The 24819-nt window shown below is 52.1% G+C and overlaps 1 protein-coding gene and 1 long non-coding RNA gene across 11 annotated transcripts in view; one reads left to right on the top strand and one right to left on the bottom strand.

Moving 5' to 3' along the window:
• Nucleotides 1-24819, top strand: part of IQSEC1 (IQ motif and Sec7 domain ArfGEF 1) — a 689800-nt gene that overhangs the window by 347433 nt on the left and 317548 nt on the right. The window lies entirely within an intron of this gene.
• On the bottom strand, nucleotides 124-24589 carry LOC123384138. Of its 3 annotated transcripts, none has more exons than XR_006594821.1 (5): nucleotides 21636-24589; nucleotides 12735-12993; nucleotides 10128-10280; nucleotides 2540-8945; nucleotides 124-1721 (listed from the first exon to the last, which is right to left on the bottom strand). It is a non-coding gene; the product is annotated as an uncharacterized LOC123384138 (long non-coding RNA). The 3 variants fall into 3 exon arrangements; XR_006594822.1 differs by lacking the exon at nucleotides 21636-24589 and having other exon boundaries at nucleotides 2540-3188; nucleotides 3527-8945; nucleotides 12735-13662; XR_006594820.1 differs by lacking the exon at nucleotides 21636-24589 and having other exon boundaries at nucleotides 12735-13662.

Here is a 24819-nt window from a genome sequence, read left to right on the forward strand (position 1 = left end):
TCTCTCTCTCTCTCTCAAAAAACAAAAGTAGAGTTTTTAAAACATGAGGCAGAAGGATGCTCATGAAACAGTGGTCACGAAAAAGCTAACACAAAATGCCTTGAAAAAACGACCAGTAGAAAATTCACAAAAAGGCAGAGTGGTTCATTCCAGGTGGTGAGATTATGGGTGACTTTCGTTTCGTTTGTACCGTGCTGTGATTTTCTAGGTTTTTAGAATTTCAAGGCTGTAAGGTATCAGTGGCAGCATGAGGGGCTGGTCCCCTGGGCTCCCTGGGTGAAGGACCCGGGAGCTTGGCTGCAGGCTGTGACAGGCCAGGCTGGCACACAGCGTGGGGAGGTACGGGTCCCTCGCGGGTCTTGCTGAGCCACATTCTGAGGCCAGCTGGCAGCGAGCCAAGGGCTCCATCGTCTCGTCCGTGGCCACGGGGGCTTACCTGGAGTGACAGACCCAGCGGCTCAAAGTTCTGGGAGATCAGGCAGTCGGAGGCAGAGTCCTAGACCTTGAGTGGAGGTCCTGGCAAAACCATACTGTTAAGAAAGCACTGACCACCCTGAGGCCATATTTGGGGTTCCCTCCTGATGTTGGGCAGTGCTTCCTCTTGGAACGTGAGTAATGGAACCCGCTTTGGTCCTAATCCTGTGATATCTGTCACCTACCCGCTGTGTGGCCTTTGGTGAGGCACTTGGCCTCTCGGAGCCTGTTTAGTTCCTTCGTGCATAAGATGGAGACAGTAAGTCTCACCTGAACTGATTCCTGGGAAGATTAAACAAGTAGGAAGCGTCTAACTGCCCGCTGCCTTTACTTATCTGAATGATTCCTAGAGGGCCTGGACTTTGCCATTGGAGTGGGAAATGGTGTTGCTTTTCTCTACCACTGCCCTGATCAGCCCTGGCCCATCTTCTTCTGGCTCCTGGATGACCTCTGGGGTCACACGGAGGCCCCGAGGCCTCCCTGGTTCCCTGGTGGTCACCTGAGCCAAGCCACACCCGCTTCACATCGAAAATGGCAAAAGCAGCGAGGAGTGGCCAGGGATCTGCCAGCTTTGTGGCATCTCACATGGTCACTGTTGCTCTGGGCTGGCATTTCATTAAGATGTAAGCCTTCCCATAAAACCACCCGACCCTTCAACTATTTTCATCATTTCCGCTAACTCCGCACGGCTGGTTAGCTTTAATGGGTCACGGAGCTGGCATTGGACATCTCTTCTCAAGCAGATCTGAGATGATATATTTGGGAGAAGTGGATGCACACGTAGGATTGTGAGGGTGTGAACTCCAAGGCCTCGAACTTCCATAATGGCTGTTCCCCCCACCCCCAGACGTCTGTTCGGTCACTGGTTTTATGAATGTGTTTGGAGTGCGTACTCGGGGCCCAGCCACGCTCCACGGGAGTGAGAAGGGGACGTCATCTGATGCGGATGAATCGGGGGCCCATGGGCCGTAGCCCCCTGTAGGAGGCACCAGGCAGTGCAGATCCGTGGATTCTCCCCCAACACCCACTCATGTGCTCACAGCGGGTTAGCCCGCTGTGCCACAGGGAAGCAGCGTTGCCCCAGGGTTAAGGGCACGGCGTGGTGAAGGCTGAATTCCCTGCCCAACTCCTGCTGCTGTGTGACTTTGGGCACATTACTTGGCCTCATTCACCGGCACAATTTCGTGGAGCTGTGCTCAGGATTAAATGCGTCAAGAGCTCAGAACCATACTTGCATACAGCAAATGCTAAAAAAAAAAAATGGAGACTGATTACCCCAGGCCAGATGCTGGGTCGCAAATTAAGAAGGGTCCTGTGCCCCAGGAGGTGGCATGGGGGTGGGGAGCTGGGGAGGCAGACACACAATGCAGAGTCACAGTGGAGGTAGGGTAGTGGGGGGAGGTGACAGGGTGGGTCACAATGGGGTATGGGCAGTGGGAGCCCCGGGGGTGGGTCACAATGGAGTGTGGGCAGCGGGGGCGCCGGGGGTGGGTCACAATGGGGTGTGGGCAGCGGGAGCCCCGGGGGTGGGTCACAATGGAGTGTGGGCAGCGGGAGCCCCGGGGGTGGGTCACAATAGGGTGTGGGTAGCAGGGGGGCCCGGGGGTGGGTCACAATGGGGTGTGGGCAGCGGGGGCGCCGGGGGTGTGTCACAATGGCCTGTGGGCAGCGGGGACACCAGGGGTGGGTCACAATGGGGTAAGGGCAGCGGGGGGGCCCCGGGGGTGGGTCACAATAGGGTGTGGGCAGCGGGTTCCCCGGGGATGGGTCACAATGGGATGTGGGCAGCAGGGCGCCAGGGGTGGGTCACAATGGGGTGTGGGCAGCGGGAGCCCGGGGGGTGGGTCACAATGGCGTGTGGGCAGTGGGAGCCCCCGGTCCCCTTCCAGGGACTGCCCACCTGGTGGGGAAGGAATGCGCTGGGTGGAAACACTCTGGATATCACCCTCTCTTTCCTGTGCACCCACTGGGGACCAGACCTCAGCCGGTGGATGTCCCAGCTCTCCCTACCCCACCCTCCCCCCTGCGGTCCCCCTCCTCCCTTCTGCCCTGGCTCCGGACTCACCTGCTCTCACTGGCCACAGGTGCAGGGTCCATCATGGCCCCCTTCCCTTCATGTCTCACTTTGGCCACCTCCAGAAGCTGACTTGGATGACCACGCATAGCAGGCTCTTTTTGCCCAGATGTTGGGTCAACAGTAATCCACTTATCTCACTGGAAAGTCTCAAGACACCACATAAAACCAAATCATGGCTCTGTGCCCTCTGTATACATGACAGAGAACCCCAATATAACAGACTGGTGAGCAAGGAGGTGGGGGGAGATCAGAGGGTCCCTAGTAATGGCCCCCGAGTTGGAACTACTGAGAGGCTTGTCACCTCTGGGTCCCCCAGGAGATTCACTCCTCCCTCCCCTTCATCCCCGACCAGAAACACTCCAGATTTGTGCCAGCAGACTGGTTGACTGTACTGTGTTTTAAAGGACAAGGAGTGCATAATTCACTCATTTATTCACTCAACAAACACGTTTATATGGTGGAGGTTCCAAGGGGCACAGGAACCAGTTCCTGCCCTTCAGAGCTGAGGCCACCGGGAAAATAGGTAAGGGAGCGTGGAGTGCAGTTCCAGAGTCAGGTTCAGATCGCAGCTCTACCGCTGACTCGCCATGTGACCTTGGGGAAGTCACTGAACCTCTCGGGGCCTCAGTCTTCCCACCTATCAAATGCATACACTAGTTTTGCCCGCCTCGAGGACAGCTGTGAAATTGAAATAAGGTCATTTAGAGAAGCTGTGGGAACACTGCCCAGGGCAAAGTGCGGCAAGTATTTACTGCTCATTTAGCGGCCATTACTGAGCACCTACTATGTGCCAGGCACCAGGGATGCAGCAGTGATGGAGACACTGATGGGGTGCTAGGCCCCGGAGGGGTAGACAGGTGAGCAGTGCGGAATACCCAGGAGACCCCAGGTGTGGGAAAGCAGAGGCTCCTGGGGATCACACTCCCTCCACCTTTTCCTGCCCTGAACCTACAGCTGCTGGCCCCTCCTGCTCACCTGCCAGCCAGACCCCATTGTCCTGCGGCATCTGGGGAGCGCTTTGTCCTAGCTCTTGCCAGCTGGGGGACCTCAGGACACTGCCTTGGCCTCTTTCTTGACCTGCTTTCTTTCTGTGAGGGAGGACCCAGCCCCTTCCACGGGGGTTCAGCGAGGAGCAGGGGACAGAGTGGATGGCATCCAGCCAGCAGGGTCAGCTCCTGCGGTGACCGGGAAGCAGCTGGTCAGCTTTAAACACACCTGCAGCTCCCCTGTGGCTCGCGGAGCCTCGTGGTCTGTGGTCTGCAGAGGTGGCCCAGGGCGGGTGGTGTATCTGTGCCCCAGGTGTGGTGGAGGGGGGTTAATTAAAAAGGTGGCTGGGAGATGAATTTCTGGAAACACAAATTGGAAACCAGTGGAGGCTATTGATCTGCCTAATGGGAAGCCGATGGTTTCTGAGCGTGCAGACAGCCCCGGCACAGGCAGGTGGCAGGAATCGATGTGGCCCCTTCCCCGAGCTGATCGGGGTGCACTGGGAACATGGGTCGGGGAGGGGCCGAGAAGGTGCCATACAGTTCTGTGTCTGAACCTTCCTCTTCTTGGCTATTGAGAACACCCAGGGCAGAGGAGACCCCGCGGCTTTCTGTGCCTGTGTGGACCCCAAGGCTCTAAGTTCCTGTCAGGTGGCCTAATGCTGCTGCTACAGAAATTCTCTTTTGAGGTGTTTGTGAATCCCAAGCCCTCCCACCACTGAAAGTCAAGTCTGGAACTCTAAAAGGAAGCATAGGGAGGGAGGCCACATGGAGGAGAGGAGAGGATCCGATAGAGGTTGCTATGTGTCCATGGAGCCCATCCTTCCTCTGCCTCCCTGTCCCTCCCTTCTTCTTCTCTCACCCATTCCCCTTTCTCTGTTATAGCCGAAATTGGTCACAGCCCCGTGGAAGAAGAAAGATGCCTGATGTGTCACTAGGGAGGTGAGGGATCCTTTTGAGGCATGCCCAGTGGGAGGACTTTCTTTTTCTTCCGGTTGAGTCTAGTTTCTCTTCACTCTTTGAACACTTGGAGACATGAATTAATTCCCCTGGTCACTGTGTCACTCATTTGTCGGCTCACTCGGCTGCTCACCCCATCCGTGTCTTCCCATCTTTATTGAGCTCAGCCTTTTTTGTCAAGCAAGAAGGGAGATTTCTTAGGAGAACATAGACAGCCCAAGGACAAGCAGAGAGTAGAGTAGCTGGTCCTCCCCAAAGATGGGAGCCAGCAACTGTTTAAGACATGAGAAGCCAAGCCTGCTGTATCTTTTCGCCATTCTGGGGTCACACATTCACTCACCTCTGCTCCTCTTTGTACATCACTAGACCCTTCCATCTTTTCAATCTCTTGGCTTCTCTCCATTTCCACTGCCATGACCCTAGTGTAAAGTACTTTTCTTTTTTTTTTTGCCTGGGCAACTGAGGCAGCCTCCTGAATTTTCTCCCGAATCCCACCCTTGCCCACTTCCAATCTGTGTCTCTCACTACAGCCAGAGGGATTTTTAGAAATGAACAGTTTATTCAACAGATTTCACTGATCCTAGGAAAGACGTCAAACTCATAAGCACGGTGTGGAACTGGATTACCACTCCCCCACATTCGGTGCCCTGTATCGAAGTGCCCTGCTCGGTGGGAGGATTATACAGCATGGCCCATTTTGTCCTCAGGCATGGCAGAGGGGCTGCTGAACAGTGAAAACAGATGTGAGCACACGCGTTAAGAACCAGTGAGTAATTTACCACTTTTCTTTTCCTTTTTCCACGACAATGGCAATATTCCAGATAGAGACAGACTGCTCTGTCAACCTGAGTCCAGAGGGGAGAAGAGACGAAGGAGAGCCACATGTGCATGTAGTCTGAGACATAAAGAAACTTTATTGTAGGCCACTGAGATTTAGAGAATTGTGTGTTACGCAGCGTAATCCATCCTAACCTAACCGATACGCATAATCCATGAACTCTTGCCCATCGCCCCATTGCTTTGCGGAGGCACCACTGGCCTTTCGGTCCTTACACAAGTTGCTCCCTCCCTCCTTACAACATTTGTCTGTGACTCTCTCTCTCCTGGGAAAGTTCTTCACTCCCACTGTTGGGCAGTTGACAGTTACTCACCAGTGAGGTCTTGGCTTCGCTGTGAAGTACTCAGGAAAGGATGGCCTGGTCTCTGTTCAGAATACCTAGAATTTACCTTCTTTGTCATTAGAGCTCTTTCACTACACTCTAAGTTGGAGGAAAACAGAGCCCAGGGATTTAGATCATGCTTCTTTGAGGCCCTACTCCACCCCCCACCCATGTGCCCGGGCCCATGCTGAGGGGCTGGAGGTAAGGGGGTACATCAGCCCTGCGCCCTGCTCCCACAACCTGCCCCGTGACGGGGGAGATAGGTGTGCAAGCGGCAGCATTTGAACCCATTATGATCGTTCTAGCAGGAAATTAGTGTAAAGAGGCCAGCGAGAAGGCCGGGAAGAGGGGGAGTCAGAGAGGGCTTTGAGGAGGATTTGGAGGTGTCCAGGTGGGGGAGCTTCCTGGGAGAGTGGGCGATGGGGGGATCTGACGGAGGGATTGTAGGGCAAGAAGTGGTGCCCAGAGTTTCCAGGACTTGAAAGAGGATGAACCCAGGAGAAGTTGGAACCAGAAGTAAATATCTGGCGTCTGTGTGTATTCCTGGGAACACAAGTGAGCGTTCCTGTTGGAGTGCCTTTGCAAGCTCATGGTGTTGGCTTCTTGGGGTCGAGGGATGGTGATAACGATGACAGTGGGTTCCAAGCCCTTTCACACCGTGGATATCAGTGGCAGGCTCTGATCCGGGGGTGTGGTGGGCGTGTGTGGGCAGCTGTGTTCCCGGACACAGCAGCGGGAGAGACATCTTTGTCTCCACTCTGCTCAATGGACATGTGTGGATGCCTTAAATTCCTGACTTTGTCTTCTTCTAAGAAAACCCGCCACGGTTCTTTCTAGTGAATCAAGGCTTCCTGTGTACACAGCCCCGTAGTCATTTAAAACGTGTATCAGGTGAACAAAATGAAAGAGAGACGAATCGCCGAAGCATCACGTCCCTGGGTATGATGTCTCTCCGCGTGATCTTGTTGTTAAAAGAATCCACAGGGACCAGGATGAAACCAGATGCTCCATGATTAGGGGCTGTGGTCACTCATCAGGCCCCTGCTCTGGGGAAGTGAGGTGTTTCCTGGGGTTTGAGGGCCCTGATGGGACATGACAGAAAAGCTTCTCAGCCTCCCAGAAGGTTGGAGGGTGGGCAGTGATGCTGGAAAAGTCACCCCCCTCTGTGGCCCTTGAGTTTCTCGCTGTTGGAATAGGGAGGGAGGTACCATTCCCCGACTGCCAACCTCACTGGCTGTGCGGCTTAGGCAGTAGGTGGACAGTTCTCGGAGAAGCCCATTGATTCCAAGGAATTGTGGCTGTTTGATGGTATTATCTTCATGCGGGTGTGAGGTGGCCCCTGCTGGGCTCCCCATACTGGAGGGGACAGACACCCACAGAAACTGGACCAGACCCAGCACACAAGCTCTCCTCGGGAAAGCTGACCTCTGTGTGGTGGTTGTCTAGAGGAAGGCACGTCAGCGCTCACTGGGGGGATGGGGGGTGGGAGGTAGATGGAATAGCACAACCAAGGAGGAGTCTTGTGAGCTGGGACCATAAGGGGAGGAAGAGGGGACAGGCGGGGGCAGGGGGGCAGGTAGCGAGGGGAGCAGAGGAGCAAAGGCCTGCAGGCCCAGGCAGACCTAGGCGGTGGTGAAAGGAACGCCATCCTCCTGCCTCGGAGAGCTGGTTGAATCTGGCACAACGGGGCCGCTTCCACGGCTCTCTGGGCTAGAGGGTGAAGCTGAGCTCCTGCCTGGCCCTCCGCCCATCTTGCCGTTTTCAGGTCCAGCAGAGCTCACCCGCAGAGCGTAGACATGAGCCTGCCCACCCGACGGATGGGAGCACGGGCTCTGGTCAGATGATGGGGGGGCCAGGGGCCCCCCCGCGGCGGACCGGAGGCCACAGGCGTGGGCAGTGTAGACGCTGAGGCTGCACGCTGCCAGGGTCCGGCTAGGGTCAGTACCAAAGCCAGTCGGCTCCTCCCTAGGGCCCCTGCCTCTCAGACTAGCTAGTGCCTGCTGGTGAGGCTTCAGAACCTTCCAGGCCACAGCTGGAGGGATCTGGGTCTCTCCAGATCAGCACGTAGGTATCACTTAGTGTGCCCTCTCAGACTGGCATTCCCGGCAGCCTGCAGGGCCCAGCTGCAGAGCCCAACGCTGCGTGTCTGTGCTCCATGTGAAACAGTGCTGCAATGCACGAGTAGTGTCCGCAGCGGGTCAGGAAGGGGAGGCCTGGGTTATGCACGCCAGCCATTTGGCACTCCTGGTACACCCCCTCATTTTGCATATGAAGAAACGAGGCCCAGAGGGAAGAATGCCCTCGTCCAATTGCCTGTCCTTTCACTTCCCGCTCTGGCCTCTCGACGGAACTCTTGGGACCCCCCGTGACACCACGTGAAAACAGTCAACTATGTGTGTGACAAGGAAATCATACTGGATGTGTCTGGACCCACACCATGTTTCTCTTCTTGTTTTTCCCCTTTGCCTCTGTTCTGTTTTAATACTTCGTGTGTTTCGTGCATTCTGAAGGATGGTGGGACAATGAACATCCGTGGGCCCACAGCTCAACTCCAGAACTAGAACATTCCCAGTCACTTCCATCTCCTCCTTGCCTGCAGGTCACCCCTCTCTGCAATTTGGTGTTTGTTTGTTTGCCATTCTCTTGCTCACAGGCCGACTGAATAAGCCTAAACATTAGATTGCTTCTTCGTTCTCAAGCTCTAAAAACTTCCTCTCTGTACGTAGATCTCTAAAATTTGCATTTTTGTACTCAACATTTCCCTCTCTCTGAGCTTGAGCCGTGCTGCTGTGTAGCTGGAGTTTGCTGTCACCAGTGTGGAAAGAAATTGTGTGACCGTGCTACAATTTCTTTTTGCATTGCTCTGTCAGGGAGTATCTGGGTCATTTCCTCTCTCCCCCTCCTCTTGCTAACAGTGCTGCGACGAACTCTTCTTGGGTGTGCCTTGTGTGGCTCCTGGGAGTGGATTTGCAGGGTGCTAAGGCATGGGACTGGTCAACCTAACAAGAAAAGGCCAAAGCGGTTTTCAGTGTGGCCAGACCAGGTTTCACACTCATCAACCGTGGGTGCCAGCTGATCTCCATCCTTTCAGACCCTCGGTGCTGTCAGATGTCACATGTCTTCCTCACTGTGAGCCTGATGGATGTGAAATCTCTCACGGGGACCTTACCTTGCACTTCCCTGCATCCTCGTGACATCGGGCAGCTTTTCCCGTGTTCATCTGTGCACTCCGTTTCCTCCTCTACGACATGCCTGCTGTGGTCTTTTTGCTCATTGCCTCTCTTCTTCCTGTGGATTTGTAGGACTTCTTTATGTATTCTGGATACTGATCCTTTGCTAGTTGTACATATACTTTTAGTGATTTGTCTTTCCACCCGTCATTTGGTGAAAGGAAATTTACGTTTTACTGCAGTGAAAACTATCGATTTTTTTTATGCTTACTGAGCTTTTAACACCTTGGTAAAGAAATTGTTCCCAACGCCAAGTTTGCAAAGATATTCCCCCAGAATATCCCCCTCTTCAACTTCTCTCTTTCAAATATAGATTTTTAATGTGTCTGGAATGGTTTCCGATGTCCCAGCACCGTCTACTAACTGGGCCGCCTTTCTCCAGTCACATGTCAAGAAGCCTTTTTAAAACTCCTAAGTACTGAGCTCTTCAGATCTCTGATCATTTGTAGCACACCTGCAGTCATTCATGCCTGCTGTCCGCGTGTTCTCCCCTCTCCCTCTTTCTACCATTGCGATCCCTGGTACGTGCAGGTGCCCCAGGAGGCCCTGTGTAGCCATGTATGGATTTTTTTCTATGTTTCTTTCTTTATCATTTTTTGAGAAGGAGAGAGAGAGAGAGTGGGGAAGGGGCAGAGACAGAGAAAATCCTAAGCAGGCTCCATGCTGTCGGTGCAGAGCCCGATGTGGGGCTCGGTCCCCTGACTGTGAGATCGTGACCTGGGCTGACAGCAAGAGTCAGACGCTTAACCGTCGGAGTCACCCAGGCGCCCCATCCATGGATGTTTTTGTGAGGATGAGGAAACAGGAGCACAGAGGAGGGTTGAGTTTGTAATGGCCACACAACGACCGTGTTGGGTGACCCCAACGTGGAGTCTGTCTCCGATTCTCTGAAGGCGGGTTCTGTGTTCCTTCCTCTTGGTGTCTGGCTGTGCACAGTAGGGCTGGTGGGTTGGGACCCAGGACCCTGGGGCTGTCAGTGGAGGGATCGGACATGACAGCCTGCCTTTCCGTTTCCATCCCATGGGCTCCCCAGAGCTGGTGTGAAAGCCATTTGGGCACATTGTCCCTGGGGGCCTGAAAACCTCCTGCCACCTCTGCCTCTCACCCCTGCCTCATCCCTCCTGCTGTCGTTTTGATGATGAAGCAGCTGAGGTTTAACTCCTGCCTCTCACTCCCCACCGGCTCCTTGCCCGGTAAGGGGAGGGAGAGCCCTGGGAGCAGTACCCCAGCACCCTCAAACCTGGAACAGAGTCGAATCCTTGCCGGGAAGGCTCCACCCTTGCTCTGAGTGATGCAGAGTCATGGCCTCTGATGATGTGGATGACAACTCACTTCTGCAGCATTTGTGATGTGCCGGGGCCCGGTCTGAGCATTCCGTGGGGTCCTCGTCACCCTGTGTGGAGACACTGTTTTTACACTCATCTTATAGATGCGGAAGCTGAGGCTCAGAGCCGTTATGAGGCTCCAGATTCCACGCTCTTTACCACGAGACTGCATGGTCCCTTTGGACCCCGACCAGGCCCTAGCTCTCCCTCCTGGTGACTGGCCCAGGACCCGGGGATGGGTCTGCCATGGGGCCCCTCACGGAGTGCAGAAGAGCTTTGTCCCTGAACCCTGGATCCATGGTGGGTCTGGGCCTGCCCTGGGCCTCCTTGGCCCTGGAGGGTGCCCTCCCCGGCTTCCGAGGCTGAGCCAGGCCAGCCGGTGTTGCTCCTGTTTGCGGCCAGGGAGTCCCAGCTCCAGTTAGAGACTTCTCTCTTTTGTAGGCTCTAGAAACTTTGAGAAGGGCCCTAAATGGTGGTCCCTCGATTAAGGGGTTTCAGAAGGCAGGAGCCCCAGGGACGCCTTGCTTTGCGAAGCCCCTTGTGTTCCAGGAACTGCTCTCTGTGGCCACCTCAAGACGAGGTGTTTTTGACAAACATGTGTCACCTGCATGACACTTGTAAGCAGTTATGCCATGGCCATAAATCTGGGCTTGTGCTGCCGAGTGCCATACCGGCTCCTACATGTGGCTGAAGCACTGCCAACGGTGTCTCTGCTGGTTTGTCTGGCAGTGGGGGGTGCCAGGCTGCTTCAGGACACATCGGCTCCCAGCCAGTGGCTGTATGCTATGAAGTCCCAATGCCGACGTCTTTCTCAGCATCCCACCCTCCCTTCCTAACCTTCGCTGGCTCCCACTGGATGTCTCACAATGTGGACACTTTTGCACCCAGTCATGCTAATTGCTCTGAAAAGAAATAAAGCGGGAGGAGTGTGCAGGGAGTGACGCAGGCCATTTGTAAGAAAGATCTGTGATCTCCGGTTTGTTTAACAAACCTACTGGGTCAGAGCCTGAAGGAAATGGGGGGGAGCCGTGCGGGTATCCGGGAAGAGCATGCTAGTCAGGAGAGCTGCACATGCAAAGGCCCGGAGGTCAGGTTGGGTCTTATGGGTTGGAGGCAGGTGTGTCTGGAGTGCAGTGAGAGGCGCAAAGCTGGGAGCAGGGTGGGAGTAGGGAGCATCGTGTGGGATGGTGAGGCATTTGGCTTTCACCTGGAGTGTCACGGAAAGCGGCTGGAAGGCCCTGGGTAGGTCCAGGAAACCGCAGAGGAGGCCAGATGGCTTAGGCGCAGCCACTCCCGGGCCAACTATACCTTGGTCGTAACTGTGCTGACTGCAGATCCTAGCTGTAGAGCAGAACCCAGGTGACAGCAAACATGAGGGCCAGGTGACGGTCCCGAGGCCACCAGTCCATCTGTCTGCAGCCAGGCCTCTGCCTATAGATCCTGCAGCCTGTGCATCCTGCCCAGAATGCTGGGATGCCGGGATCAGTTAGTTTCTGCTGCGGAATAACCACCCCGAAATGTAGCGGCTTGCACCAACTGTTGACTTAGCTGGGCAGCTAGCTGCTCGGGCAGGTCTTCCGGGCTCCCTCAAGCATGTGTGGTCAATGGCAGGGGTCGGCTGATTGCCGGCTGGCTGTTGGCCGGGGAGACTAGGGGCGGTGGTGAGTAGGCTACACGTGTCCCATTCTTCCAGGAGGCCGTCTGGGCTTCTGCACATGGTGGTGCCAGGGTCCCGAGAGGGTGGGCACGCAAGGCCACGAGGCTCTTTGTGGCCTACGCCTGAAAATGGCACGGCATCATTTCCACCACATTCTGTCGGCCAGAGCAAGTCACGGAGCCAGCGCAGATTCAAAGTGGGGGGATCTAGACCCCACCCCTGATGGGAAGAGCTGCCCCATCATAGTGCAAAGGGTACGGAGACAGGGGGGTGGAGGAACAGAGCTGTTTAGGGGTCAACCGCAGTGTCCCGTGTTCTGGAGAGAGGAGCAAGGCAGGAGCCAGGGCCCCAGAACAGTCAGCCATGGCTGTGTCTCTGTCGCCCTGAAGAAACCAGACCCCCAACAATCCAGGACTAGGCAGAGGAAGCTCAGACCATTTGTTCCTTTGTCACCAAATGCCACCTAGCCAGTAGCGATAGACTCAACAGTCCCCATGGAGGTGTCTTTCTCTAGGGTGCTTACACCCAAGGACTGCGGAGATCATATGAAACATCGCACACCTTTGGCACCACCTCTTCCAGGAAGCCCTCCAGGCTTCTTCTGGGCTCTCCCAGGCTCACCGCCCTCCCCCCGTCACAGAAGACAGGGTATTTGTGTCCCTCATTGGTACACGTGTGTGTCAGCCTCCTGAGTCAGAAAGGCCAAGGCCTGAGGACGGGGCTGTGTCTCACTCACCCCAAATCCCTACTCCTAGCTGGGAGTGTGCACTGAGGATGAGGCTGGCAAGGTATGGGTATACTGGGGACCTGCATTCAGTGCTGACTCACAGTTGATGTCTGCAAGGGAAGGGGAAGGTCACTGTACCTGGTAGCAGGCCCCAGATGAACTCGGCCTGGAGCCGGGACGGGGGGTGCTGGGAACGCATGCTGGATGCAGGTGGCAGCCAGAGCTCAGCGGAGCAAGGGCAAAGACCACAGTCCTCTTGCAGACAGAAATGGGTCTCAAGCTCTGGGCGCCAGCACCAAGGCAGGAAGGCAGCCCACAGGAGAGCGTGCAGAGAAGCCACTCCGGGTGTTCAAGGCCAGCACTGGGCAGATGGAAAGGCAGGCAGGGCCTGCCAACCCTGAGGAAAAAAGAAACATCAGCCACGTTTGGCTATAGTCAGCTTTCGTTTACTGGAGTTTCCCTTGCCTGAGATCCACTGTACCCAAAATCAATATTATTAGCATTAAAAAAGAGAAGCCAACTAGGATGTAGCAACCCCGAATGCACTGTGGTTTCGGTGCCATCCCAGCGCAGGAGAAAAACCTTCATCACCTTCTCATGCATACCAGAGACAAGGGAGGGAAGAATGGCGGCGGGGGGGGGGTGCTGTCTTCACGAGGCCTCCAGGAGTGCCTCCCTGGGGCTCATAGTGAGTTAAGCCAGCCAGGCCTGCGAGTGTGCCAGCTCGTCCTGCCCACCTGGCGTCAGCACCATTGCCCCGGGCTGGGCCGGGCCGTCTCCCTTGGGGAGAGAGCTTGAAGCTTTTGCAGTTTGTAGTGGTCTGTTGTATTTAGAAACCCGAGCATCCCAGGGTCATAAATTACCTTGAACTAGTTTGCTAACCCTTGTGACTCGGTACAGCGCCTTCTCAGAAGCGGCCAGTTATGTCACGGACTGAGTGAGGCGTGGCCCAGTCCCCGCAGTGAGGCAGCGTGTGCCAGGCCTGGCGTGGATGGTAGCCACCCAGGACCACGGGGACGATGCAGGGAGGTGCCGCAGGTCTGTGCACGGCATTTCTGTGGGAAATGCACTCCAGAAGGGAGAAGGGTCTGTGAGTCCATGAAGTGGGATTCTCACTCCCGGCACGTGGTCGTGAGAGCTGTACCACATGGAAGAGGCAGAGGGCACCGTGTAGTTCAGCATTCCTGTTACGTCCCTGCTGGAGGATCAGCTCCTGCTTGCACCTTCCCAGGGATGGGGGCTCATCGCTGCCTGAGACATTGCACACGGACAGGAAGTTAGCTTCCCGCAAATTCCAGCTCCATCATCTGGGTACATGTTCTGAATCGGTGCTTGCAACAGCCTGGACAGAGTGGGAGGCCGTTGCAAGGCTGCTGGCCAGCTAGGACGGCTCTCCCAGCCTTTCCTCCATTGCCACAGCCCTCTGGGCACAACAGGTGCTAAAGGGCCCATCTGGTTAGACATTCCGAGTGTTACCCCTGCACTGCAAGTTCATTGGCCACGGCAATGTTGACATCAAGAGAAACACGTGTCATTTTCTCATCTCTAGAAAGAGCTCCAACGCCCTTCCTGTTTTGTATTCGAAAGCAGAGGGGTGACCCACACTTTCTGGGGTCATGGGGAGGAGATTCAGGTGTGAAGGGAGCATCTGCTTGTAATGTGGGATCCAGTTCCAGGATCCCCTGGCGTTCCTTGAAATTTGCTGGAGAAACACAACCCATTTGATGTGCAAAACCAGGCTTCCAACAGAATGGGACAGCTGAAACAGCCCAAAAATGGACAAACCGCATGAAACAGGTTTTGAAGGCTGCAGCCTTTCAGGCAGTCTGAGCCTCCACGAGCAGCAGGGAACGGGTTTTGCCAGGAGACGCCTGTTTGCGATGGCGCGCGCGCTACTTTCCCCCCGCCGAGACAGGTGCAAACTCAGATGTATTCATTTTCCACAAACGAAACAAGTCGGTTTTGACCATGTTGCAGACCTAGGACTTGGCACCCTTGTTCCCGGGGGGTATGTGTCTGGTTTTCACTCCATTCCGAAGGAGCCTGTGGAGGCTCCCAACTTTGAACCTTCTAAATTTTTTTTTTCAACGTTTTTATTTATTTTTGGAACAGAGAGAGACAGAGCATGAACGGAGGAGGGGCAGAGAGAGAGGGAGACACAGAATCGGGAAACAGGCTCCAGGCTCTGAGCCATCAGCCCAGAGCCTGACGCGGGGCTCGAACTCACGGACCGCGAGATCGTGACCTGGCTGAAGTCGGACGCTTAACCGACTGCGCCACCCAGGCGCCCCTCCCAACTTTGAACCTTCTAATGATAATGATTTACTGGTTTCAGGGGGTTCGGGGTGGGGGTGGCGGGGGGAGGTGGGACAAGAAGAGTGATGCAGAGTTTGGAGTCTGAAGGAATGATTAGCTGCGTGGAGGGCCCGGGGCCAGTGCTGATGCTGTAGTTAAGGCACAAGGACTTTCCGCAGCACCAAAGCATCACCTTTTGCTTCTCATCAACCCCTTGAAACGAGCTCAGTCATGTTCACTGATAGGAATCAGTACCACGTAATGAGTGTCCGCCGTGGGTCAGGGCCTCACCGCACCTGTACAACCAACCCCACCCGTTCAAGAGGGTTATGGTGCGCCCCAGTGTTTGAGCTCTGGGAGACTGGGGTAGAGAAATGCTGAACAGCTTCCCTAGACAACACGGCTTTCAAATGCAGATCTGAGACTTCCCACCCAAAGCCTTTCCAGGTCCTGTCCTTGGTGCCTGTGGAAAGTACAGATTTCCAGGCCCTGTCCTTGACATGTCTGACTCGGTAGGGTCGGGGGGCGGGGCCCGAGACTCTGAATTTTGCCCCCTTCCCGCGTGATTCCAGCAGGCAGCCTGGACACCCAGCCTCTGTCCAAGCAGGCCAGCGTCCAGTATTCGGCTGTGCCCAGCTCACCAGTGTGAGCTCAGAAACACCGAACCAAGCAGTTCCCCTGGATCCCCCCACCCCCCACCCCTGGCACAAGAATCCTAAAACCCTGACTGGCATTTTCCAGAGGTCCCAGCAAGCTTCTCGGGACCCTGAGCAGCCAGCCAGTGAAACCTGAGGACTGCTTGTTTGGGGAGTGTGGGGGCTGCTTCTGGAGAAGGTGGGCTTGGTTACAAGTGTTGTCTTCATTGGAACGACGACGTGGAAGGGAAAGCAATGAGTCCAAATTAATCCGTTTTCCTGTGAACGTCTCCCACCACCCCGTGCCAAGGCGAGGCAGCCTTTGTAATTAACTGACTGGGCCTTTTCTCCCCCCAAACCCAAAATGGGAGCGTGTGATTTATTTTGTGTGCGAGGTGGTATGAGAATTGCCAAAGTTGGCAGATGAGGCTGGGATGTTGGTGGAGCTGGGTAAACAGGGCTGAGCTGTCTGTCACCTCCAGGTCGGAATGGGGAGCTGGCTCCAAAGCAGGGACAGGGGCCGGGGCCACGGAGGTGCTGTGCGTGCCGAGGGCTGAGCAGGTGGCCTTGGGAGGAGAGCAGAAACTTCTTAGCACTGTGGATGGGAGTAGAGGCACTACAGTTCTGAAATCAAACCCTTCTCCTCGTCCTACCCTGTGTCACCACGGACCAGACACTGAACTCTCCAAGCGTCAGAGTCCACGTGGGTTCAGCGGTCTTTACTGAGTGCCTGCCGTATGTCGTGGACCCGAGTTCATCTGCCTGATGCGCATAAAGACCATCACTGAGACACGGGGTATAAAGCAAAGCAAGTGTTTATCCCAGAGGCAGGAGGGCGAGCCTCACATCCACCTCCCTAGAGGAGGAGAGTCAGGGGTACTTAGTGGCGAAGGAAAAAGGTCAGGGTACAGAGTTGCGGCTGCTAGCCCTTTGGTTACCCTTTTCAGTCCCCAGGGTCTTTTGACCCGTCCTCATTCTTGTGGGTATTGGGACCACCACCCGGCCGCGGCCGTTACTTCCTGCTGAGGTGGGGTGGAGACTGGGGTTAGACAAGGGGAAACTTTGGGGTGGAAAGGAATGTCCTGCATTACCGGGATTTTTGTACTTTGGTCAATAGTTCCTGTACCATGTTGTGTCTAGGGCTTTAGGGGTACTAGAGAACAACAGGCAGCATGTTGTCCTCGTGGCTTGATTCCCTTGGACCAGTTCCCCCGCGTCGGAGGTTCAGGTCCGGCAGAGGCTCACTGGTCTGAGCCGGGTCCCTTTCGACCTCCTCCCTGCTGACAGGTGTAGGGAACCTGTGGATTCTTGTCATTCAAGTGTGAATCCACGGCTCAATTCCCTGTAGTCTCCGGGGAGTGGGGGGTCAACGGCACCTCACAGGGTCTGACCTGTCCAGTGAGGCTGGAGCTGGTCCTCTGGGCTCCCGCTCTTCAGGTCTTTAGTGACATCTTTAGTGACACCTTTGGATGTCACCAAGGGATTCAGGCAGCGTGAAGACACATCTGTGAGGTACATCCGCCTGCCGGAAGCAAACGCAGGCCCTGGATGTATCCAAATCGCTGGTGGGAGCCCCGCCAGCACCTCCTAGGTCACGAAAGAACATAGAAAGTCTTGCATATGACATTCCACAGGGGCTTAAACCAAGCCCTCTTCTAGGGACCACTCTTTCCCAAAGCAGGGCAGATGGCACGGGTTGTTCCCAAGTGAAGTGGGTTTCTTGGCAGAGCTTTGCCAAAGTTCATTTTTTTCCCTTTTTCCACTCTCTCGGTGTCTCCAGGAAGCGTGTGATTTCCACTGAATGCCCAAGGCCTTGGACGCTGTGGTTGTCACTCCATTGTCACTCTGAATTATTAGCGGCAGTCCAAACCTAGAAATGATCTCGCTTCAAAGCATTTTGACCACTCCCGAGGCCTTCTCTGAACAGCAGGGAGGAACCTCAACCCCGTTGATAAAGGTGTCTGCAGATACAAGCAAACCCCGAGAATTTCCCATTGTTCTTTGCATTCTGGGAAAGGCTGCGTGCCGGTCTTCCCCAGGTTTGGGGCGTCTCAGTTGTATACCCTTGAGAACTTGTGGGCACCCAGTCTTAGGGTTGTTTTTAGCACAAGCGTTGCCTTTTGTAGCATTTCGCTGAAATCGGAGCCCGCAGTATACTTCTGGATCCACTGGAGAGGGGCATCTTTCCCATAACGGGTGCTTCGAGGAATGTGGCTAATTATTTCTTTCATCAGATGCTCTAGGGTAAGGATTCCTTCTATTTCCAGCCGGTGTCAAGGCCAGCACGGTGTCCAAACCCCCACTCCTTACTTAACTCCTCTTTGGTCCTCCAAGGGACGTTGGGGTTGATATGTAGTTAAGTCTATCTTTGGCACGAGAGCTCTTCCAGAGGGTCTTGGAGTCTTTGACGGGCTGCCAGCATGGTTCCCTTGGGCAGTCGGTCCACTTTGTGGCGTCTTCCGCAGCGGACGGTAGCTGATGGGTCACCACTGCACCCAGCTCTTGCTTGTCTTTGACCCGTGACACTGTCCCCATCCGTGAACACGTCCACGTCTGGATGCTCCGATGGCAGCTTGTCCAGTCGGGATGGCTGCGATCAGCTTGTTCAGCTCTCCGTGTGTCTCTGGCGATCTTTCTGAGTGGCCCTTAGATCACCGGGCCACTTTTCTCTCACGTGTACCTCGGCTGGCCTGGCTTCGGTTTGCGGGGCTTCAGGGAAAAGCAGTGTTCGTTCTCAGGGCTTCCAGTCCACACGGTGGGAGAAAACTGGAAACCTTAGTTTGGAGAGTCAGGGTCAGATATTCAAGGAAACCAGAAGAAGTCAGGACCCAGCCCAGGTGTATAGACAACCAACGAAGCCTCCCAGACGGCTCATCGGAACCATGATCTTACATTTTCACAGGTGTGTTACTGGAACAATCTCTCTCTCTGAAACCACCCTCATCTCCACCAAAGAGAGCCAGATTAGGACACGTTTGTTTGTGAAATTGTCCAGTTGAAGCTGGGCCTGTTTACACAAGCGCCATCACAACGGTGATTGGTCATATAGGTGTTGGGTTTTTTCAATCTGCTTCGCTGGAACTTTTCGTAAGGAATGTCAGATTGAACTTTTAACAGCCTTGTCAGGCTAAAGAAGCCAAGCCAAATACTGGCCATCAGCCTTTGCCTGCCATACCTATAGGTGTGGGTGGCTCCCTCTCTTCTCGAGATCCCCCAAATACCCTGAGGTTCCTGCACCTGCCAGGAAGTGACGACCTTCCTTATTCACCTGGTAGGGCTGCTGGAAACTTTGTAAGCAAGGTACGAGGCCAGTTTTCCAAGGGGCTTCATTGGCTCGGCAAAGTCAACCTTAATTAGCTCCTTAAAGCTCTCTGATTGTAGCTGAGTCTAGGCATATCTCCCTCAACTATGACATTCCAGTCAAAGCCTTGGCAACATGACCAATGTTTCCAGTGGCGTCCTGTTGCAAGGAGAACGGATTCGTATCGAACTTCTGCAAATAAATACACTGCCGTGAAAGTAGGAGAATACTCCCTGAGAGTTTTGAATTCTGGTGGTACCAGGTAGGGAGAAAGGGATAAATGTTTCCTATCTGTGTATGAAGAAATTATTTACCAAACGTCTGCCAAATGTCATAGGCAGACTTAAATTTAGAAGAGCAAACATTAGAGGACCAGCAATGTTTACACAAGGGTCTGTTTGAAAGCAGTTTCCCCATTAGTTCTGGGACTTCTTACTAAGCTTAGCTTTATGATCCTGAAGGGATCAGAGAGCTGTATTTGTCAATGCAGTGCAGCTGGCAAGGAGATTCTGTGACACACGCTACTTCAGTGGTTAGTAGTACAAGCGATGACGCTATACCAGGACATATCAAACCCTTAGGAATCTTATAAAATCTCTAGGACACTTAGAGCAATCACCCATACAACAAAGCCTAAGAAGGTTCCTCATCGCTTATTTGATGATGCCTCCCATGTCATTTGACACACCAGGGAATAAGCCTAATTCGTCAAAAAGACTTCCATTCACAAGCTGGGTTTTTGGAAGTTGGTGAAATACCAGAAGGTTTCAAAACACGTGCCTAAATAGGATTACAGATCACTACAAAACAGGATACTTATTTAGCCGGGATGGCAAGAAGAGATTCTCAAGGTAAATGCAGACAGCAAGGTAAATGGAGCTGTGAGCAAACCTTAGCTCTCTTAACACTGAGCAGATTCAACTTTCTTAAGGAAGCAAAGACCTAACAGAGACAAGACATAGAAACTTTGTTTTTCTAGGCAGCTTAAAGATAAAGAAAAACCTCTGTTGATAATTTAGACCCATCATCTAAGAAGCCTCTGTCACATGAACAGCGAGAAAACCCAAATTCCAGTCTTACACCGTTGTACTTTGGATATTAAAACTCATTCGTTGCAACAAGATGAATTTTTTAAAAGATATGCAGTCCCTTCTTTCTTCCTCCGTGTCACATCCCACGTTGATACATACTTATTTGGACAAGGACATCCAGGGCACTGCATGGGTCTGAGTTCTTGTGGCGGGTGTTGGGATGTGCTGACCAGAATGTCCGGCAGGAACCCAGGTCTCCCAGCCATAGCAATGCTGCCTACAGCCTTCGACGCTCAGACATCATCAGGGATCGCCGTGACTGTAGGCAGCGGCCTTGCCAAGGGCATTGCCCGCTGCCCAGGTGGTCACATCCAAAGACGCTTACGAAGAGCCAGCCCCTTCCACCTAAGTTTGGATGCTTCCGAAGGGCAGTCCAACTTTCGGGACGGCTCAGAGAGTCGGCTAAGGCTTCCGTTGAAGTGTCACTGCTCAACTTCTGCCTGACATCGTTCTCTGCCTCCCCCTTCTCTTCCCCGGGGGTCGATCGCTGCCCTCATAAACTTGTTTCTTACATGCGATACTCCAGAATCTCGGCCCCGACCATGCATAGCATTTCTTTCGAAAGATTCCCTTCTCGCAAACCTTCTGCAATTTTCCCTTTCGCATTCCTTCAGATTTTGTCCTACGTTTTCCCCTCTTTGTTTTTTTTTTAATTTTGTTTGAGAGAGAGAGAGAGCACAAGCGGGGGAGGGGGGGAGAGAGAGACACAGAGAGACACACAGAGAGAGAATCTCAAGCAGGCTCCACTTGGAGCCTGACACGGGGCTCAATCCCACAACTCTGGGATTATGACTTGCGCAGAGGTCAGGAGCGGGATGCTCAACAGACTGAGCCACCCAGGTACCCCAAGTTTTCCCTCTTTGAATAACCAGTCTCACTTTCACTAAATACAGAATTTTTTCCCTTATTTGGTCAAGTAGCCTTAATTACATTTGTTAAAATTATTTACATCTGTCTGTCTGTCCTTCGCTTGCCCGTAAAGCTTCAGAAGCCATTGGACAGGGCTCTAACGTCTTTCTCTTTTCCATCACATTTTGTGACAGTCACAACGCCAACAGCTGGTTTGACTTACAGTAAACACAAGCAGAGTGAAACTATCACATTTAATGTTGGCAATTCTAAAGACTTATGTCCATTTTAACTAAACAAACAACGTTACATTAGCTTTCGTACCAAATATTTTCCAAGATCACTTGAACTTGAAAGACACCTGGGGTTAGTTTCTATCTTTCTGAGTTTTAGAACGCCCAGTTCTTTTTTTTTCTTTTAATTTTTTTAAGTTTATTTACTTTTGAGAGAGAGAGACAGACAGACAGAGACAGAGCGTGAATGGGGGAGGATTAGAGAGAGAGGGAGACACAGAATCTCAAGCAGGCTCCAGTCTCTGAGCCCTCAGCACAGAGCCCTACGTGGGGCTCGAACCCACAGACCACAAGATCATGACCTGGGCTGAAGTCAGACGCTTAACCGAGCGAGCCACCCAGGCGCCCCTAGAACACCCAGTTCTTACAAGCACTTGCCTTCAAACCAGCTAAGTAGAGCACTTTTACAAATTAATTTTCACAACCACCACCCGGAGGTAGAGAAACTATCTCACATTTACAACATACATAGACACACGTACCATTCCACAAACAGGGTGCAAGCAAAACCTTAAAGGCCCAGTTTCCTAATATCTCCCTTTTACAAAACACAGCTAAGTGCGAGATGGTCTTACCATTTATGGATCCCTTCATCGGTCGTCTTTCTCAGGAGTCTGATGAATGTTGTGGTGGAGCAGAGTTGCCAAAACAAACGATGGCCTCGTTTGGGAGACTCCAGCCCATAGGGCTGGATGTGCAGATAGATTGTCCTTTCCCAGTGTCCAACGAGGGCATGGCTTGTTGTATTCAAAGATGCCCAAAGCAGTCAAAGCAGCTGACAGACCAATTGAAGCCCAGGTTACCTCCGTGAATTCTCCCCTCCCCACCCCACCCCCTGCCCCGCTTCAGCTGTGTCCAGTCTGCGGTGTGGCCCATCCGTTGTGGACGGAGGCTCTCAGAAGAGGTCCATAGATGTTCAGCCTGATTCTGGAGACACTGCTGGTCCTCTCTTTCCACAGACAAGAGAAAGGTCTCTTTTGTCGCTGAGAAAATAACTCATCTGGCTGGATATTTTAGAAAACTCCTCTGGTGACTGTCTGGAAGGTGGCCCAGAGATATTTAGGGTGCATCAAAGCAATGGCGGCCTGATAGAATTAGTTAGGAAGTGTTCTTTCTCCTGAATTTTTTGGAAGAGTTTGAGAAGATTGGTGTCAATTCTTCCAATGTTTGGTAGAATTCACCAGTGAGGCTGTCAGATCCGGGGCTTTTTTTGGTCAAGTGATCTTCGATTACAGCCTCAGGCTCCTCCCTAGTTATGTACGAATCTCTTCCGATTTTCTCTTTCTTTGTGATTTAGTCTTGGTAGGTTTTCTAGGTCTAGAAATTGGTCCATTGTATCTGGATTCTCCAATTAGCTGGAATACACTTGTTGATAGCACTCTAACCCTTCCTACGTCTGTAAGGAGTCAGTGGCAATGCAGTCATTGAGTCTTCTCTGCCTCCACCGGCAATCCGGCTAGCAGTTTGGTGTTTTCAAAGGACCAGCTCTTGGGTCCATTGATTATCTCTTTCGTTTTTCTAGCCTCTGTTTCATTTATCTCCGCTCTAATCTTTATTATGTCCTTCCCTTTGCTACCTTTGGCTTTTTCTAGTTTCTTAAGTTGCACGTCTATGGTGTTGATTTAAGATCTGTCTTGATGTTTACTGTGAGCGTTTACAGCTATAAATTTCCCCCTCGCCACTGCTTTGTTGTTTTCCAGGAGTTTTGACGCGTCGTGTTTCATTTCCCTTCACCTCTACGTATGTTCGCATTCCACTGTGATTTCTTCTTCGACACATTGGTTCTTTGAGAGTGTGTTTTCAGTTTTCACAGCTTTTTAAATTTTCCACTCTTCCTTCTGTTACCCATTTCTGACTTCATCTTCTTGTGGTTGGAAAAGATACTTTGTATGATATCTATCTTGTGAAATCTACTGAGACTTAACTCGTGACCTAATGCAAAGACTGTCTCAGAGAAGGTCCCGCGTGCCGTTATTGTTGGGTGGGGTCCCGTGCCCGTCTGTTAGATCTGGCTGGGCTATGGTGTTCTTCAAATCCTCTGTGTCCTTACTTACCTTCTGTCTGGTTGTCCTGTCCGTTATTGACAGTGGGATATGGAAGGCTCCAACGATTATTATAGAACTATTTTTCCCTTCAGTTCTGTCGATAATGGCCTCTCATTATGTGTGTAAATGTTTATCATCTTTTCTTCTTGCTGTACTGAACCTCTTAATTCATATAAAATGTCCTTCTTTGTCTCTTGTAACATTTTCCGATTTAACGTCTGTTCTGTCTGGTATTATTACAGCCACTCCACCCTTTCTTTTGGCTGCATTTGCATGGATTATCTTTTTCCTTCCTTTCACGTTCACCTTTTTTGTGTCTTTGGATCTGAGTCCCTTGTAGGTAACAGAGAGTTGGATCCTATGTTTTTATCCATTTCACTAATCTGTTTAATCTGCTTACATTTAAAGTCATTACTGATAAGGAAGGAATTCCTTCTGTGGTTTGCTCTTTGTTTTCTATATGCCTTAATTGCTTTCTGTCTCAAATTTTCTGCATGACTATCTTCTTTTGCATTTAGTTGATTTTTTTTTTGTAGTGAAACATTTTAATTCCCTTCTCATTTCCTTTTGTGTATGTTCTGTGGCGTGTGTGTGTGTGTGTGTGTGTGGTTGTGTGTGGTTACCATGGGATTGCTTTTAACATCCTAAAGTTACAACATTGTAGTGTCAATTTATACCAGCTTAACCTCAATAACACATGAAAACTCAGCTACTTTACAGCCCTGACCCCACCTTCTGTCAGTTGTTAATGTCACAAAATCACATCTTTATGCATCTTGTGTCCAAAAGCATAGATGAATAATTAGGTTTTTAAATATATCAGTCTCTTAACATAGAGAACAAAAAGTAGAGCTACAGACCAAAGTCATAACAGTACTAGCGTTCATAATTGTCTGTCTGTTTACCTTTACCGGAGATTATCTCTTCAGAAGGCTTCGAGTTACTTGTTCAGTGCCCTTTCATTTCAACCTGAAGGACCCCCTTCACTGCAGGGCCGGTCTAGTCATCAGGGCAAGGCTTTCAGCTTTGGTTGATCTGGGAATGTCTTCATTTCTTCCTCATTTTTGAAGGACAGTTTTCCCAAATGTAGGATTCTTGGTTGACAGCTTTTTTCCTTCAATGCTTTAAACACATCAACCCATGCCTTCTAGCCTCCAAGGTTTCTGATGAGAAATCTCCTCACAACCTTATCAGTGAAAATATGATGAGAAGCAATCTTCCTCTGAGCTTTATAGATGTTAATAATGAGCCTTATCGTGTTGTACACAACACAACATTTCCTTATATGTTGTAGCACCATTTTGAGACCAGGAACTGGGTATTTTACGTGTAGACATTACGAGGTCTATACAAGCCAAAATTACAGTTTTCTAAACTTGAAGTGAAAAGGCCACTGAACCATCTTATAGATTTTGATTTCTAACAAAGTAAATATCAATCTTGAAAAGCCCACACAAACAAACAAAAAGCCCATTGGGGGTCTTTTTTTTTTTATTGAGTAAAGGGGTTTTGGGAATAAAAAGTGAGGAAACCACTGGGGTCTCAGACATCCCCAGCCATGATTGCATAATTGGCCCATTTCTTGCTGTGCCCTCACATGTGCCTTCACATTGTGAAGTCATGGCAAGACCTGTCTATATAAGACCCTGGCTCGGCTGGGTGTTTGGTCTTTACAGCCCAGGAAGCTTTGGTGACCTGTCGGCCTTTGACCCTA

Source organism: Felis catus, chromosome A2 (genome assembly GCF_018350175.1).
Source record: "Felis catus isolate Fca126 chromosome A2, F.catus_Fca126_mat1.0, whole genome shotgun sequence".
Classification (NCBI taxonomy): Eukaryota; Metazoa; Chordata; class Mammalia; order Carnivora; family Felidae; genus Felis; species Felis catus.